Source organism: Xiphophorus couchianus, chromosome 2, assembly GCF_001444195.1.
Source record: "Xiphophorus couchianus chromosome 2, X_couchianus-1.0, whole genome shotgun sequence".
NCBI classification, from domain to species: Eukaryota; Metazoa; Chordata; class Actinopteri; order Cyprinodontiformes; family Poeciliidae; genus Xiphophorus; species Xiphophorus couchianus.
In genome coordinates, this window is record NC_040229.1 from 4,539,996 (window position 1) to 4,554,977 (window position 14,982).

The 14,982-nt window shown below is 46.1% G+C and overlaps 1 pseudogene; it reads left to right on the forward strand.

Moving 5' to 3' along the window:
- The window catches only part of LOC114152056 (cyclic nucleotide-gated cation channel beta-1-like), a 35,007-nt pseudogene extending 20,871 nt beyond the window's left edge, over positions 1 to 14,136 (forward strand).
- The last annotated feature ends 846 nt before the right edge of the window (positions 14,137 to 14,982 follow it).

Genomic DNA, 14,982 nt, shown 5'->3' on the forward strand with positions numbered 1-14,982 from the left:
CATACTGATCAGTCCATCCAGGATTTTGTGATTATTTTTGCAGTGTTAAGTTATATAATGTTAAATGTGACATTTCTTTAATCGCCCAAAGTTTCTGGTCAATTGAGACAAATCTGCAGTAAAATCAGAAAAAAAATGTGGGGTCTGTTGATTTTGCAGATTCGTGAAAAACTGGAGGGATTTATTGATGTAACTTAGAGTCTAAAGGGCCACATAAAAAGCTACGGTGGGCCAGATTTGGCCCCTGGGCCTTGAGTTTAACATGTGTTGAGGAAAAATGATTATTTTTAGTGCTTAATACAGTTAATCTTACGACATGTGTAAAAGGTATATTCAACACTCTTATTTGGAACAGTTTTCTGTTGAGCATTTGGGATTGAGCAGAGGAGCAGGCATTCAGACAAACCGGGGCCAAAATGCAGATCACTCAATGGAGTCTCCCCACTGTGAGGCCGGGCCATAGGAGGCCATAAAATTAGCATTCCCGGCAATGCAGAGAGACTTTAGATTTCACAGGTATCTGTGAGATTGTATCTCAGGTCGTTCTGTACTCAGAATGACCGAGGGAGCCACGGGGGGTCAGGGCCAGCGATCTGCTCTTTTGTCTCAGTAGAAGGCAGATGGTCCTTTGATCTTTGTGTAGATCAGGGGGAGTTTCCAAGTTTCTCTGAGTGCTTATGGGAGTTTCCAGTTGGTCAACAGGAGGAACGCCTTGAGTGCATAAATTAAATAGAGAAACACCTCTTTACTATAAGATTTCGTGTCAGGAGAGAAAATGCAGAGAGCGGCCACCATTTTGCCTTTTTACATCGGCTCTCTCCAAAGACGTCTTTGCTATTTTGTTCGTCTTTGCTTTTTGTGTTTGTCTGTCTTCCCCTTTGTCTGTCTTTATTTTTATGAGAAAAATGCATATCTCTGTTCCTCTGCAGCTTTGTTGTTGATAGCTTTGTATGAGATTAAACTCTGTGATCTGTGACGTCAACACGCAGTGTTGTGGTTTCACTTTAGCGCACGCCGCCGCCCGCTGAGGATCCGGGAAGATTAAGGAGGAAAGAGCCAAACGTTTTGTCCAAAGTTAACATTAAATTATCCTCTTTTTTACACATGTGAGCTAGATGCTACATGTGTTTGGAATAAAAGCATTTTATTTATTAACCACAAGAATTCAGTTAAATACTTTATTCAACACACTTGTTAAGTCAGTGAGAAAAAGAAGAAAGAATGATTAAACTAATAAACTATTGCATAATAAACATAACACCTAAGTTATTTCTAGATGTTTTATCTCTGCCTAGAAACAACCTCCTACTGGACAAGGTTAGCTTCGCGCCACCAGCTAGCCTGTGCAGCGAACAGGCTAGCTGGTGGTGAGTTTCTGCCGGGAAATGAGGATGAATTTAGTTCTGCAGAATTCTGAATAAAACCGGGATCAGGAATTCAGGAATTATTCCTAAATACAGTCACAGCAACAAGGAGCAGCGAGCTTGGTGTTGCTCTGCTGGGAACAACCGGAGCTTACGCCGCGCAAGGCTGGGCGAGAGTCACAGGCCATTCCTTCATCCATCTATCCATCTATCCCTCCATCCCGTGCTGGTTTTCCTCTTGTCCTCCAGGCTGAGGGAGCGCCCAGCGTCCGCTGCCAGTCAGACCAGTCAGACCAGTCAGACCAGTGCTGTGGTCAGTGAGCGACTCCAGGAACTGGTCAGGATGTTCAAAGAGAGAACGGAGAAAGCCAAAGAGATGCTGATCGACCCAGACAGCTCCGACGAAGAGAGCGTCATCACCGGTGAGTCTTCCTCCACACACACACACCCACACACACCAGACGTTCAGACATCTGGAAAGTCCTGGAAAGTCCTGGAAAGTCTGCAGGTTCCTCTGCTGCAGCATTTCAGGCCCAGCTGAACTGAGCAGTAGATTCAGAACAGGTTCGTGTTTGTTGGAGATCAGCTTTTCTCAGCTTGCCGGGTCGGATCGGATCAGATCGGGTCGGGTCGGTGGGTCCAGATTTCTGACCCTGAGCTTTTGACCCCTGGGTTTCCTGGGGTCAAAAGTCAAGAAGTCCAAATCCAGTGGGGTAGATGAGGATGGGGGGGGGGCAGACAGATGAGCAGTGAAGGTGTTCCCCTAGGGCGGGGGAGCGTGCAGCAGGACGCTCCGCCCTTATTTGGTCCTTCTGGTCAGCCGGCTCCAGACGAATTTAACAGGGATGGCACCAGCTTATTCTGGGGGGGGAATTAATCTACGTAGCAATATTAGTCGAGTAAAAGAAAAAGGTACAGCGCAGTAAAACTACTCTTATAAATACCATTTTTTCCAAAAAAGTTACTCAACTGAATGCAACAAGTACTACCCACTTTTGAACATAAACAACACCATCAGTAGCCTACAGGCTACTAGTTAACTAGCTTAAGGTCCTATACTGGTATTAGCTAGTCATCTTTTAGCTAACATTACTTGCATCCAACAGCTTAACTCAACTCAGTCGGTTAGTTTGGGGGGAAAGTGTGCAAAGTTCTTTGCGTTTTACGGGTTTGCTTCCCTGATTCTAACACACCTGTGCAGTTCTGCACAGCAGCAGGTCTTCGTCTGTAAACTCAGCGCTAGCATCTTAGCGCTCATGTTGCGTTTAAAGGCGTTATGACATGTTAACAACGATTAAAAAGTTTTAACTGCTGAAAAAAGTGACAGAAGTCACAGATATGGAAGTGCGGAAGCTCCTACTGTATCAAATCAATACAAGAATAACATAAATCTGGCCACTCTGAGGTAAAATGCCCCCCAATGCTCGCCATGCCGCCGGGCATTCTGATGATGATCAGGCACAGAGGTCAAAGGTCAGCAGCAGCATCTCATATCAGACTGCAGGGAAGTTCTGGTCCACACCGAACCAGAACCAGAACCTCCACTGACTGCCATATACCTACCAATAGAACCCAGTTCCGGTCGGGTTGGTTCTGGTCGGGTCCAGTCGGTTCCAGTCAGTTCTGGTTGGTTCCGTTTCTCTGTCTGATCGTGTTTCTCTGTTGTTTCTTCCTCAGCTCCCCCTCAGCCTCCAGCCGCCCCCCAGGATGAGGAAGAGGAGGAGGAAGGCAGGTCAGAAGGTCAGTGTGTCGGCGGGGCAGGAAGCGGGTCGGAGGCGCCTGGAGGAAAGGAGACTCGGTGGATCCGGGCCTGCTGGCCGATCCGATTCCCCGCCAGCATCGACCCTTTCACCAGTGAGAATCCCGCAGTACCTGCTGCCACCGCCTGCTTCTCCTCCTCTTCATTGTGTGCCTCTGTAATCTGTCCCCAGACATCCTGTACGTTCTGTGGATGTTCCTGGTTTCTGCGGCCTGGAACTGGAACGTGTGGCTGATCCCCGTCCGCTGGGCGTTCCCCTACCAGACGCCCCAAAACGCCCCCTACTGGCTGCTGGCTGACTACGCCTGCGACCTCATCTACATCCTGGACATCGCCGTGTTTCAGCCGCGCCTGCAGTTCATCCGTGGAGGAGACATCGTGGTGAGGCAACCTCAGAATAATCTGAGATAATCTGGGAATAATTTGAAAATAATCAGAGATTATGTGATTACTGTGCAGTTCCATAACGAGCAATGTCTCATTTCTCTGATTCCTCATTTTGTTTTCTTATGACAGTGTGACAAGAAGGAAATGAGAAAGAATTACATGAAAACCAAACGCTTCAAGGTAAACGGATCAGGACTAGAAGGGAAATATTCCGTGGATTTTTCCGTGAATGCTTCCTGACTCCTGATTTGTTTTGCAGTTCGACGTGGCCAGCCTCCTTCCTTTGGAGCTGCTGTACTTTAAGACGGGCATCAACCCTCTGCTGCGGTTACCTCGCCTGCTGAAGGTCAGCTGCTGAACTGAAAAGACGCGGAGATTCTCCTCTTCTCTAAACATTAGAAAGGAAGCTGAGAGGTTTCTGTTGTCTGTCGGCTCCTCTGCAGATCAACTCGTTCTTTGAGTTTAATGAGCGACTGGAGGCCATCCTGACCAAAGCCTACATCTACAGGTCAGCCTCTGGGAAACGCTCTCAGACAGAACAAAGTACCAGCTCATTAGATGCATCTCGCTGCTGTGAAGCAAAACTGGCATCAAAATTTGGTTCATCTACTTAATAATAATGATTTATTATTGATAAAGTTAGGGTCTCTTCACATGAATCGGGGCAACACCCATAAATATCTCTGTCTCTCATCAAGGCAGCAGAAAACTCCTCACAAACACAGTCACTACGTCTGGGACAATGCATGCTGGGAGATGCAGTTTGATGAGTGCGTTAGTAAAATGGAAGGCGGTTCTGTGTTTCAGGGTGATCCGAACCACAACTTATCTTCTCTACTGTCTTCACTGCAACGCCTGCCTCTACCACTGGGCGTCCTCCTACATCGGACTGGGGGCCACGCAGTGGGTCTACAACGGGGTCGGCAACAGGTCGGGGAAGGTCACACTTTGCAACCTAAATGTTGAGCTAGCTCAGAGGTCAACATGTAGTTTGGACTGGAGCTAATCAGTTAGCTTGCTAACTAAATCTTTTGAGCTAAATGTTTAAATAAGTTGGTAAACTAAATAATTAGCTTCATAAATATTTATTAATATAGCTAACTATTTAGCTCCAAATTAGTTAGCTCTTAGCAAGCTAAATACTTAGTTGACATTAAATATTTAACTGGCTTGCTAACTAAGTATTTTTGATTGGGACTAAATATTTAGTAGGTAAATGTTTAGCTTACTAATTAAATATTTAGCATAAAGCTAAATATTTAAACTAGATGGTAAACTAAATTTTTAGTTACATAATATTTAGTCAGTAGGCTAATGATTTAGCTCCAAACTAGTTAGCTCTGAGTTAGCTAAATACATAGTTTACAAACACAATATTTAGCTAGCTCCTCGCTACAAATTTGAGCTAAATATCTAGCTAGTAAATATTTTGCTTGCTAAATAAATATTTACTTTGAAACTATGACATTTATAAATGAATGAATGATATGGTGAAAACATGACACTGAAAAATTGCTCCCATATTTTCCTCCTTTAACAGACCAGATCATTGCTGTTAGCTTTTGACCATTAACTTTACAAATGGCAGCCCGTAAATATTTACTCATCCTCACCAGAGGTCCCAGTGTTTCCCGTTCTGACCGCTCTTCTTCTTCTTCTTCGTGTGAGAGGAGGGTGTTTGCGGAAGAGCGGAAGAAGAGCGAGTGATTGTATACTTTCTATCTTTGTTTTTTCTTACTGTTTTTCACTGGGTGTTTGTGTTACTTGTTTATCTGTAAATTCGTGTTAGTTTCGTCACGTTTTAAGGGGTTTTTGTGGGTTCGGGTGTGGCCGTCAGGCCGGCGTCTTAGGACGCCATGGTGGTTGTTGGTGGTGGGTCTTTCTCCACGCTGACACGGAAGAACGTCATCAAGGTGGGTGCTGGTTCTCCGTGCAGCGTGGAGGAAGTTTGTTTGGCTGTGGGTGAGGTGATTGGGCAAGGGAATATTAGGCCGGCAGCACGGATGAATGGAGCGGTGGTATTGTTTGTTGAGAAGGTTGAGCAGGCTCAACAGTTGGTGGAGGAGGGCGTTGCTGTGAATGGGTTGTTTCTGCAAGTGTCGCCACTAACACTGCCAGCGACTAAAGTGACTCTGTCAAATGTGCCACCGTTCATCAGCGATGACTTTTTGATTAAAGAGCTGTCAAGGCACGGTAAGGTGGTGTCACCGCTTAGAAAAGTTCCTACGGGGTGCAAATCACCTCTTCTAAAACATGTCGTCTCCCACAGAAGACAATTATTTATGATTTTAAATCGTAAAGACGAGGAGCTAAATCTAAGATTTCATGTTAAGGTAGATGAGTTTGATTATATGTTGTTTGCCACATCTTCTAATATGAAGTGCTTTGGTTGCGGTAAAGAGGGCCATATCGTAAAGATGTGTCCCGACAGGGCCGGGCCGGCCTTGCTGGCCTTGGCGAAGCAGCAACCCGCTGCTGCTAAGCAGGTGGGGGACCCACCTAGTGACGCTGGAGCGGCGGAGGAACCCGCGGTGGCGAATGCGGAAGAGCCCGCTGCCACTGCGGAGTATTAAGGAGGATAATTTAATGTTAACTTTGGACAAAACGTTTGGCTCTTTCCTCCTTAAATCTCCCGGATCCTCAGCAGGCGGCGGCGCGCTGCTAAAGTGAAACAACAACAAAGCGCGTTGACGTCACAGATCACAGAGTTTAATTCCATACAAAGCAACGCATGAATCAATCAACAAAGCTGCAGAGTAACAGAGATATACATTATTTACCTTATACAAACAAAGACAGACAAGGGAAAGACAGACAAACACAAAACAAAGACGAACAAAAAAGCAAAGACGCGTCTTTGGAGAGAGCCGATGTAAAAAAGGCAAAATGTTGGCCGCTCTCTGAATTTTTTCTGCTGACATGAAATCTTATAGTAAGGAGGTGTTTTTCTATTTAATATATGCACTCAAGGCGTTCCTCTTGTTGACCAACTGGAAACTCCCTTAAGCACTCAGAGAAACGTGGAACTCCCCCTAATTTACGGCAAAGATCAAAGGGCCATCTGGTCTCTGGTAAAACAACAGAGCGGACCGCTGGCCCTGACCCCCTGTGGCTCCCACGGTCATTCCAAGTACAGAACAATCCTGAGATAAGACTTCACAGATACCTGTGAAATCTATCCAGTGCTCCTGCCCTGCCGGGAATGCTAATTTTATGGCTCCGTGGTCTGGCCTCACAGCGGGGAGGCCCCATTGAGTGATCTGCATTTTGGCCCAGTCCCAAATGCTCAACACAAGGCTGTTTCAAATAAGAGTGTTGAATATACCTTTTACACATGTCGTAAGGCTGCGACAGACTGGCGACCTGTCCAGGGTGTACCCCGCCTCTCGCCCGGAACGTAGCTGGAGATAGGCACCAGCAACCCTCCCGACCCCATTAGGGACGAGGGTGAACAGAAAATGGATGGATGGATGGATGGATGGATGGACATGTCGTAAGATTAACTGTATTAAGCACTAAAAATAATCATTTTTCCTTAACAGGAGGAATCCGCTGCCAATGCGGAAGAGCCTGCTGATGGTTTGGTTGAGGAGGTGTCGGTAGTGGACAGTGAGACGAGTGTGTGTGTGAGAAAGGACGGGGGCACGGTGGTGTGTGGTGAAGGGGTGAGTGGTGGTGAAGGTGTGGAGGGAGAGAATGTCGGTGTACAGGGAGGACAGGAGGAGGTGATGGAAGTGGAGGCTTCTGCCCCGATAAAGAGGCGAAGCAAAAGGAGGAATGTGGTGGCTGCTGTGCAGACCAGCAGGCAGGTCAGCAAGCTGGCTGGAGAGAGGAGGGAGGTGTCGGACAGCAGCGACGCTGAGAGCTGGTTCTCTGACGTCAGCGAGGCGTCAGTGACTCAAACAAGTAGTAAAGAACCAAGATACCCTGTCGAGTCTTACAGAACGTTTTTAAAACAAACTAAAGGATTGAAAGGAGTAAAGATTGAAAGTTATTTTCCAGATCTGAGAATCTTTTACTCCTCTGCGAGACATCACATTAGGAACAATGAGGTATCGGGTTTTGAAAAGACAGAAATATTTAGATTAAAGAAAGCAATGTCAAAAGCGAGAAAACTTTTTTGAATAAAAATGATGCACAGTGATTTTTTAGTATTTTTATTATTATTATTTTTTATAGTCTTTTTGTGTGTTGGTTTTAGCTTCTTACCCAATATGGATTTTTTAAAATTGCAACTTTGAATCTTAACGGGGCGAGGGAGGCTGAGAAACGGGCTTTGATTTATCAAACACTGAACCAAAAGAGAATCGACGTTATTTATTTACAGGAAACTCATAGTGATCATTTAATTGAGACAGACTGGGGCAGAGAGTGGAGGGGGGAGGTCATTTTAAGCCACGGCACCTCCCAGAGTGCAGGGGTGGGCTTCCTGTTCTCTAAGGCTTTCACCCCGAACTCCACAGAAGTAGAGCATGTCGTTCAAGGGAGGTGTCTTTTAGTTAAAGCAAAGTTTGATATTTTTAGTCTGGTTTTTATTAATATTTATGCTCCGACCACCAATGCAGAGAAAAAGCGTTTTTTTTAACAAATTAGGGAAAAGTTGGGTGATTGTGGGTCTGAGGATTATGTTTTTATAGGCGGGGATTTTAATTGTACAGAAAACGAGTTTTTAGACCGTAATCATGCAGAGCCGCATCCAGCGGCCCAACATGCTCTGGGTCAGCTGGTCTCGTCTCACGGCCTGGTGGACGTATGGAGGAGGATGAACAGGCTCCAGGCAGCACACATGGTCCCACATTAAGGAAAACCGAATCTCTTTAGCTCGACTTGATCGTTTTTATTGTTTTAAACATCATTTTAATGTGTTTAAAACATGCCAGATTTTACCGGTGGCTTTTACCGATCACTCGTTGCTTTTAGGTGGTTTTTATCAGAAACATTTTACCTAGGAGAGCTTACTGGCATTTTAACTCAGCTTTAACTTATGATCAGGGTTTTAAGGAGATTTTAGGTTATTTTTGGACTGGTTTTAGACAAAGAAAGTCCGATTTTACGTGTCTGAGACAGTGGTGGGACCATGGGAAAGTTCAGATAAAACTGCTGAGTCAGCAGCACACTTTTAATGTCACCCGTGACATTACCGGATCTATCAGGGATCTGGAGATGAACATCGTGGAATTAGAACAACTTAGTGAATCCACAGGAAATCGAGAGCACATTGAAGCTCTCCAATCAAAAAGGCAAGTTTTAGCAAACCTGCTGGAGAATAAAGTCCAAGGCGCTTTGGTCAGGTCCCGGGTCCAGAACCTCACGGAGATGGATGCTCCCTCTGGCTTTTTCTTCAGCTTGGAGAGGAAGCACGGGCAGAGGAAGCAGATCCACTCTCTGCTGTCGGACACAGGGCAGCAACTGAGTGAACCAGGGCAGATCAGGAGGAGGGCTGTGGAGTTTTACCGTTCTCTGTTCCACAGCGAATATGAGGAGAACGAGGAACGTTTAGAGGAGTTCTGCTGTGAACTGCCTCAGGTCTCCGAAGAGACCAAAACCGGCCTGGAGCGCCCCCTGGGGATCCAGGAACTCCACACAGCCCTCCTCAGTATGCAGGGCCAGAAGTCCCCGGGCATTGACGGGCTCACGGTTGAGTTTTACAAGGCCTACTGGGATCTTCTGGCCCAAGACATGCTCGACGTCTACGAGTGTCTGCACACTGGTTCACTCCCCTTGTCCTGCCGAAGGGCGGTCATCACCCTGCTGCCCAAAAAGGGCATTTGCAGGAGATAAAGAACTGGCGCCCCGTGTCCCTCCTCTGCACCGACTATAAGATCCTCTCCAAGGTCCTGGCCACGAGGCTGGGGAAAGCTATGGAGCAAGTCATCCACCGGGATCAGATATATTGCGTCCCCAGCAGGTCCATGGTAGATAATATCTACCTAATTCGGGATGTTTTGGAGGCCTCCGGTTCATTGGGTTTGAAGACTGGCTTGATTTCACTAGATCAAGAAAAGGCATTCGACCGCGTCGAACACGGCTTCCTCTGGGAAACCATGAGGAGGTTCGGGTTCGGCGAGGGTCTTATCGCCAAGATCCAGGTTCTGTACAGTGGCATTGAGAGTGTGCTGAAGATCAACGGTAGCCTGTGTGCTCCTTTTAGGGTGTGTAGAGGCGTTCGACAGGGCTGCGCGCTCTCGGGGATGCTCTACGCACTCTCCCTGGAACCCCTCCTCCGGAAAATACACTCAAGTGTTTATGGTCTGGTTTTACCTGGTTTTAAGGACAATATAATTTTATCTGCTTACGCTGACGATGTTGTTGTTTTTGTAAAAGATCAACAAGACGTCAATGTTTTAACCAAGATCACTGAAAAGTTTTTTACTCTGTCCGCTGCGAGGGTGAACTGGGAAAAGAGTGCAGCCCTGGCCGTCGGCGAGTGGTCTGCAGGGCTCCCAGTTCTCCCTCAGGGTCTTTTATGGAAGAAGGACGGTTTTAAATATCTTGGGGTGTTTTTAGGCAGTACACATATTGTGAACAAGAACTGGGATGACATTGAGCAAAAAATAAAAAATAAACTGTCAAAATGGAAGTGGCTTCACCCACAAATGTCCTACCGGGGCAGAGTGCTAGTTTTAAACAACCTTGTCGCTTCACAGCTGTGGCACAAGCTCTCTGTTTTAGACCCACCATCTGGCTTAATTGTAAAGATTCAGTCAGAGATGGTAAACTTTTTTTGGAACGGTCTGCACTGGGTGCCACAGTCAGTTTTATTTTTACCGAGAGAGGAGGGGGGCCAGGGCCTTGTCCACCTGGCTAGCAGAACAGCTACTGTGCGTTTACGGTTCCTGCAAAAGTTTCGTACAAGATCTCCTGTATGGAAAGATGTGGCCAGCTGCATCCTCAGACGTGTGAATTCTCTGGGGTTGGATGCTGCTCTGTTTTTAACTGATTTTAGTCTTTTAAAGTTAAAAGGGTTGCCTCAGTTTTATCAGAGTGTTTTTAAATCTTGTGCTTTTTTAAAATTGCACAGATCGAAAACGCATAATTCTCTGCATTGGCTTTTAGAGGAACCGTTGGTCTGTGGAGCAAAAATGGATGTCCGGGATAGCACCGTGCCGGGCCTTGCTAAGGTGCTGTCCAGGTACGGGACGGTGACCGTGCGGCGGCTGGTGGAGGTGGCTGGACCGGACTTCACTAACATCCAGGAAGTCGGCCAGCTGCTTGGGGTCCGGTCCGCCAGACTGACACAGCGCTTCCTGGAGCTGATAAAAGAGCGGATGACGGCCGGGGAGAGGCGGCTGTTGCAGCTGTATGCCACGAAGGAGTGCCTGCCTGACTCAAACGACATGTTCCCAGATGTGTCCCTGGTCCCAGATGTTGAGGAGGACAGCGGTCCATTGCTGCATTTTACGGACTCAGGGGCGGACTTAAATAACAGCAGTGCAAAAGTGCTGTACAGATACTGTGTAAAGATCCTACACAAGAGAACTCTCTGCAAAAGATCCGTCAGCGTGTGGAGCAACAGACTCGGAGGACAAAAACCTCAATGGAGGACTTTATACAAGCCTCCAATCAAAAAACGGACTGGTGATCTGCAGTGGCGGATTTTGCACGGTGCCATCACCACAAACTCGTTTTTATCGGTCATCAGTCCTGGGGTTTTAAACGAGTGTCCATTTTGCAGTTTGTCTGAGAGTGTGTTTCATGTTTTTACAGATTGTGTACGGTTAACTAGTTTTTAAAAATTTTTAAGGAGCATTTTTAGCCTTTATGGAATGGTTTTTACCATTTCCCTTTTTATTAACGGTGTACATCACAGTCGATCCACAAGTTTTAAATCTCGTCTTTTAAATTATTTAATAGCCGAAGCCAAAATGACTATTTATATAACTCGACGAGACAAAATGCAGGCTGGACCTCAACTCGATGCGGTGGCTCTGTGGAAGGTCAATATTAAGGCCAGGTTGAGATTAGAGTTTTGTTTCCACAGAGCCACCGGGAATCTGAGGGGTTTTTTAGAACTGTGGGGTTTTCATAATGTACTGTGCACCATTTCCGATCAGGGAGACCTAAAATATAATAAGCTGCTATTGTAAATATTTATTGTGTTTTTTAGTGTCCTTTGACCTGATCATGTATTGTTTTTATTGTTAAAATATTGTGCAATAAATGTTTTGTTAAAAATCAAAAAAAAATCTTCTTCTTCTTCCCTCAGTTATATTCGCTGTTACTACTTTGCGGTGAAAACTCTGATCACCATCGGCGGTCTGCCGGATCCCACCTCCCTGTTTGAGATCGTCTTCCAGCTCATCAACTACTTCGTTGGAGTCTTTGTCTTCTCCATCATGATTGGTCAGGTAGGTGTGGTCGCTTAGCTGCACTCCTGGTGTCAAACCAGCAACCGCTGCCTTGCTTGTGTGTCAGATGCGTGATGTTGTCGGTGCGGCCACCGCGGCTCAGACCTACTACCGCACCTGCATGGACAACACTATCAAATACATGACATCCTACCGCATACCCAAAGACGTCCAGAACCGCGTCAAGACCTGGTACAACTACACCTGGCAGTCACAAGGCATGCTGGGTAAGGAGAGCGCCACCTGTTGGTGGTTGGTGACCTGAGCTGCTGTTAATGCTTCACATCTGGATGTTTGTCTCCAGATGAACAGGAGCTTCTGACCCAGCTGCCAGATAAAATGCGTCTGGACATCGCTGTAGACGTCAACTACTCCATTGTGAGTAAAGTCCCTCTGTTCCAGGTGAGGAAGCGCTAAAGTCACCTGCCGGGTGTTAACCTGAGTCTGCTCATGCTGGTGTCATGGCTGCTGGTGTGAAGAACCAAAGTGTCTTCCTGCATCCCAGGGCTGTGACAGGCAGATGATCTTTGACATGCTGAAGAGTCTGCGCTCAGTCGTCTACCTGCCTGGAGATTACGTCTGCAAAAAGGTAAACCTCCCCTCTGAAAGCTAGCATGAGCAGCTAGCGTCATGCCTGACCGTGTGCTTGCTTCCTGCCCCCCCAGGGCGAAGTGGGTCGGGAGATGTACATCATCAAAGCAGGGGAGGTGCAGGTGGTTGGAGGTCCGGATGAGAGGACGGTGTTCGCTACGCTGAGAGCAGGATCCGTGTTTGGAGAGATAAGGTACAGAAAACTGCAAGGTTTCATGATACCGTAAAATCAGACATGTAGTTAGAGTGACTCAGATGGATGTTTCTGCCTAGAGTCGGACTGAAGCTGAAGACGTTCTGCCTGACCTGGTTCTGCTTGGGGAGTTGGAGCTCCTGCTCTCTGAGCAGTTATTTTATTATTTTAGTTTATATCTTTAATTCCTCTGATTCTTCATTTTCACCTGAGCTTCCTAATAAGAACAAGTGGAAAAGTGAAAAACCTTCAATAATAAGAAATAGGAAACAACCTGTAGAGAGTCGGATTAACTTGCCAGATGTGGCACAGTTCAGATTGTTTTTCGTCCATTCGGGTTTGTGTCGTGTTACTCTGAACGCAGCCCGACAGGCAGCAAAATCTGACAGGTAGCAAAGTCTGACAGGCAGCAAAGTCTGACAGGCTGGATGTTCCAACAAATCTCCTTCACTTCCTCCTGTTTGGACCGGCTTTCTGTGTTTCTGATGGGCCGTCATCATGATCAAGCTGTCTGGTTCTCAGTTTGCTAGCGGTGGGCGGAGTCAACCGGCGCACGGCCAACGTGATCGCTCATGGGTTTGCCAACCTGTTCATCCTGGACAAGAAAGACCTGAACGAGATCCTTGTCCACTACCCCGAGTCCAAGAAGCTGCTGCGCAAGAAGGCCAAGTTAGCATCCAGATTATCTTCCGACGCCTGCTGCATTCCTCCTTTACCTCTTTCTGTAACACCTTTTCACCACAGGAAGATGCTTAATAAGGGAAAAAAGCCTGAACCCAAAGTGGAACCTAAGGAACCGGCTCCGGTACCGGTGGCTTCTCTCAGGCCCAAGACGCCCAGACTGCTGCGAGCGGCTCTGGAGATGACGGAGAGGTCGTCTGGACTGAAAGGAGCTCTGGCTCGGGCCAAAGAGAGGAGCAGCAAGTCCAGCATCTCACTGCAGGTAAACACCTCAGAGATTCAGCTGCTAGCTAGCAAGCTATCCCGTTAGGTCCATGTTTAACTGTTTCATTGGGATTTATGAAACAAGGAACACAAAGTACAGCAGAGCTGGGAAGTTTTACAGCCAGAGCTACGATGCATGGTTCATATTAGAGCAGATTCATGGATGAGAATGGCCTAGTCAAAGCCCAGACTTGAATTCAGCAGAGAACGTGTGAGGAAAGTTGTTTTATGAAGGTTTCAGTCTGCAGACATTCAGAGCTGCTGGAAACGAGCATGAAGCATGTTAGTGATGGACTTCCTGTCCTCCGTCTCCTCCAGCGGTCCCTCGCCGCCTCGCTGCGACCTCCGGACCCCGTCCTCAGCCCCGGACCGGACCCGGACACGTCCCTCTCTGCCAGCTCCACGACGCTTCGCTCAGCTTCTCGGAGCTGCAACCCTGCATATTTTCCTCCTGCACAGCTGCAGCGCGGCGCTGCGGGATGGGATGAGAGTGAGGATGAGTGGGATGAAGGAGGAAGAGGGAAGTGATTGGAGGAAATGAAGAGGTGATGAAGCTCATTTCATAGTTGGGTCAGACACTCCTAGTTCTCCAGAAATGAAAGTCTGGTCTTTGTTTTGTTATTGTTTAGTACAAATTTACTAAAATAATAACTGGCCTTATAATAAGTGGAATCACTGCTGCAGCTCAACCTGAGACACTCCTCTATTGATTTTTAACTAGAACAATATTAATATCAAAGATGTCAACATTGCATTTTATTCTGTAAAATGATCTGTGAATGTAAAATAACTATCAATCTTTCTGATTATTGTCTCAATATTTTATCTACGTTTTACTTTGAATGCTTTATGCTCATTTTGTATAAATGTTTTACTCTGAATTTTAGATGAAACATATTTACTTATTATACAATAAGCTGAATGTCCTGAGATATTAAAGCATCCTGATATTGCTGCTGTCAATATGTTTATGTTTTATGTGATGTAAGAACTGTTTATTATATATATATATATATATATATATATATATATATATATATATAGATCTCTCTCTCTTTATATATATATCTATAATAAACAAACTGCATATAAAGTATTGCACTGACAACCAGTTTCTTTTCATTGCTGTTATTATGAGTCTTACAATGAAATAAAATAAAGTTCTCTGTGAAAAGTTCCTCAGCTAAAGTAATCCTGTACAGAAATCTACATTTAATTACACTCAAAAATATGAAAATAGTTATTCATACGTTTCTGTATGTCAGAGAAGAAGTTACACTTAGATTTTATGATAAAACGGCCTGCTATAACCTTGCCATATCGTGACGCCGGAGCGTCAGCTGGTGCCTAACAACGCAACCGCCAATCACAGAAGAGACTTCCTCAGCGTGGCGC